Consider the following 3,895-nt stretch of genomic DNA (forward strand, 5'->3'; position numbering starts at 1 on the left):
AATCCTAAACTGATTACCATCCTACTGTTAACATCTCTAGCCAATGCCTTTGTAAAACAGTCGGCGAGATTTAGATCCGTTTGAACATAATCAATAGTGATCACACTATCCTTGATAAGTCCTTGGATGTAACTATGCCGTACTCCAATGTGCCTTGACTTACCATTATAAACTTGGCTATAAGCCCTTGCCAAGGTAGCATTGTTATCACAATGTATCACTATTGGTGATATCGGTTTTGGCAACAAAGGAATTTCAAACATGAAATCCTTCAACCATTCGGCTTCTTTACCAGCCGAATGCAAAGCAATGAACTCCGATGTCATTGTGGAGTCCGCAATGCAAGTTTATTTCTTTGAAGCCCATGAAATGGCACCTCCCCCATATCGAAAAACCCATCCACTTGTGGAGGAATGATCTTTGTTAGAGATCCAACTTGCATCCGAATACCCTTCTACAACCGAAGGATATCCACTATAAGACAAACCAAATTCCTTGGTTTTCTTCAAGTACTTCAACAAGCGTCGAACCGCTTGCCAATGTAGCATACTAGGCTTGCTAGTGAACCTGCTCAGTTGACCAACTGCATAAGCAATATATATCTGGTCTAGTACTTGTCATGGCATACATCAAACAACCTATTACTCTAGCATATTCAAGTTTTGAAACCGCATAACCTTCATTAGGTATCAACTTGATGCTAGGATCCATAGGTGTTGAATAAAGAGAAGTAGTGTCTTCACTCACATTGAATTTCTTGAGCACTTTCTCAATGTAATGAGATTGTGACAAGATCAACTTTTCTTTTTCCCTCTTTATCCTTATGCCCAAGATGACATCCGCTTCCCCCATGTCTTTCATGGAAAACTTTGAACTAAGGAATGACTTTGTATTTTCAACTTGTGACAAATCAGTTCCAAAGATCAACATATCATCTACAAATAGACAAATTATGACACCTTGACCATTGTCATCAAATTTGCCATAAATACACTTGTCTGAATTGTTCAACTTAAAACCATTAGAAACCACAACCTCATCAAATTTTTGATGACATTGCTTAGGTGCTTGATTAAGCCCATACAAAGATTTAATTAACTTGCAAACCTTTTCTTCCTGACCTTCCACAACAAACCCTTCCGGTTGTCGCATGTAAACTTCTTCCTCTAAATCTCCATTCAAGAATGTTGTCTTGACATCCATTTGATGGATCACAAGATTGTGGATAGCCGCAAGTGCTATCAACAATCTTATAGTTGAGATTCTAGCAACAAGTGCATATGTATCGAAATAATCGATACTAGGTTTTGTGTAAAACCTTGTGCCACTAACCGGGCTTTGAACTTTTCAATCGTTCCATCAATCCTCAGTTTCCTTTTAAAGATCCATTTGCACCTGTAGGGAATAATTTCAAGCTTTAATCCCACTAGCTTGAACCCCACTGTGATCATACACTAAAGTACGGTGGCGTCCAAAAGGGAAGAAGATAGAGCAAAAGAGTCGCCAACAAGTTTTAGGAACTTGTAAACCGTTCACGAGGTGAAGGTTACACCCCTTAACGATCCAAGAGATCGTCAACTCCATAAGATCTAGAACCAAATAAGGGTTCGGGGATTGGTTGGGCGTTAGAACGGTCGCACATTCCACACTCAATCAAACACATTTATTAACAAACACCTTACAAACCAAGCATGATGACAAGTAAGAGTTCGGTCCACAAGGAACGGGATATGATTGCCAAAGATCTTTACACTTAAGCTAACTCGAAGTCAATTGGTGAATTGGGGTTCGTCTAGAAGACAAACAAACTATGGTTCTAAATCAATGAATTAAAGATACTAGGGAATGAGATCCACTCAACCAAGGCAAATAGGCAAACGGGGAGTAAAATAGACTAGATATAGCAAGGACTATATGTAAAATCAACCTCATGCAATTAGAAAACAACTCACACTACTAAACTTAGATTCCTCATTAGTTTAGCAATAGATGATACATAATCAAATTACAATAAGTAATGACGTACTCAATTTACACTTCCATGTCAAATTAGGCATATCATACTATCAAGCTCCTTAGTCAAGGGTAGCTAAACCTATCATGAGGAACTAACAAGCAATCTCATATAATCAATTTAATTGCAATTCAAACATCAATGCTTCTCCCACATTTGCATAGTTAACCCAAAAGGTCGAGCTTCACCCAACCCCTAGCAAGAAGACTACTCACAACTCATGTTTATCAACATGCAATCAAGGATTAGGGTTCTAAATACTTCAATAATTGGAGAAAAGTGGTTAACAATTGAAATAACTATCATCCAATAACAAATTACCAAGAACTAGGAAGATTTAAATAACATGCAAATACCAAATAAAATCTGAAATTAAAAGGGAGAAGGTTGGAGAAATTACTAATTGAAGCTTCAAATGTTGAATACAAATTGCCAAACTTTGAGAATAATTCTTGAATTTCACTAATACAATGATTTGATTTGATGAAAACTAAGCTATATTAATCCTAAGGAATGTTTCAAACTAAGGGAGATTTCTGAAAAAACTAGGCTACTGTCCCCCCTCCTCCCTTTTTAAACGATCACAAAAGGACCTTAAATAGTCCGTACAAAATTGGCTGAGATCGGGAAAAGGTCCGACCGAACTCTGGGTAAGTTCGGTCGGACTCAGGGTAGGTTCGGTCGAACCCTGTGTAGGTTCGGTCGAACCTCCCTGATCCTTGTTTGGTCGAACTTTTGAGGTTCGACCTCTCCTGCAAAATTGCTGAAAACAGGTTTGACACTGCCTTCATTGCACCCTGGAGGTTCGGTCGAACTTTTGAAAAGTTTGACCACACCAAGGTTCGACCGGACCTTTCAGAGGTTCGACCACACCTCCTCTTGCACTTCCTTTTCTTGCTTCCTCTCCTTCCCTTTTGCTCCTCTTGCCTTTGACCATGGCTTCCATGCTTGGCCAAGGGGCCTCCCACCGTGCATAGGACCGTCACGGAACCTGCAGAAGATACCAAAGTTCACGAGAGCATGGGGATGATAAAATAATGCATAAAGATTATCAAAATAAGCATTACTTTTCATCAACACAAAAAGAAGCCATAAGAGGATAATGAGGTGGAAAAACCTAAGAAAAATAAGAGGAAAAAGACCTAAATACTACCCCTAAGAGTGACATAAATGTCACTCATCAAACTCCCCCACGCTAAGCCTTTGCTCGCCCTCGAGCAAAGCAAAGGAAAAAGAACAAGGGAGAAAGAATTAGTTATTCAAACATGCAAGGAACAAAAGAAAAACCGAAATTTCTTTTAGCAAAAGCAACAAGCCATTTAAACCCCAAGGTCGCCGATGAGGACGAGTTGTGATCTCGTGAGGGTTTCCAGAGAGCATACCCCACAACTCTTACAAAATTGCGTTCAAGACAAACCAAAAACAAGGGAAAGAGAAGTAACAAATCCAACACAAATCATAGCCAAAACGAGCTTTTGGAGATAACAAACATGAATGAGTGTCAAACTTTCTGAGTAGTAGAAGTGAGCATGCAAGGGGATGCCGAAAGTTGATTGAAGGATAAGTTATGCTAAGCATAGAGAACTCAAACATGCACCACTCCCCCCGCATTCCATACAATCTTACCGCGTTCCCTCATCTAGATTCAAATCCGCCCTTGGAGATAGCATCAAGTGACTCCTCGAAGGAGCCGGAACAAAGATAAAACACTGCAAAGTAGGGGAACCCGACATCTCACCAAGTCATGCCTTCTCCATATGCTTGAGTTCCAGCTCCCTCCACCGATTAGTGACTCAACCAACCTAGGTCAACAGGGCATTGAAAGGGTTATAACGATGGCTAGGGGGTAAGGGTGTGGAGAAATTTGGAAATTGGTGCTTA

The sequence above is a fragment of the Chenopodium quinoa genome, unplaced genomic scaffold (genome assembly GCF_001683475.1).
Source record: "Chenopodium quinoa cultivar QQ74 unplaced genomic scaffold, ASM168347v1, whole genome shotgun sequence".
NCBI classification, from domain to species: domain Eukaryota; kingdom Viridiplantae; phylum Streptophyta; class Magnoliopsida; order Caryophyllales; family Amaranthaceae; genus Chenopodium; species Chenopodium quinoa.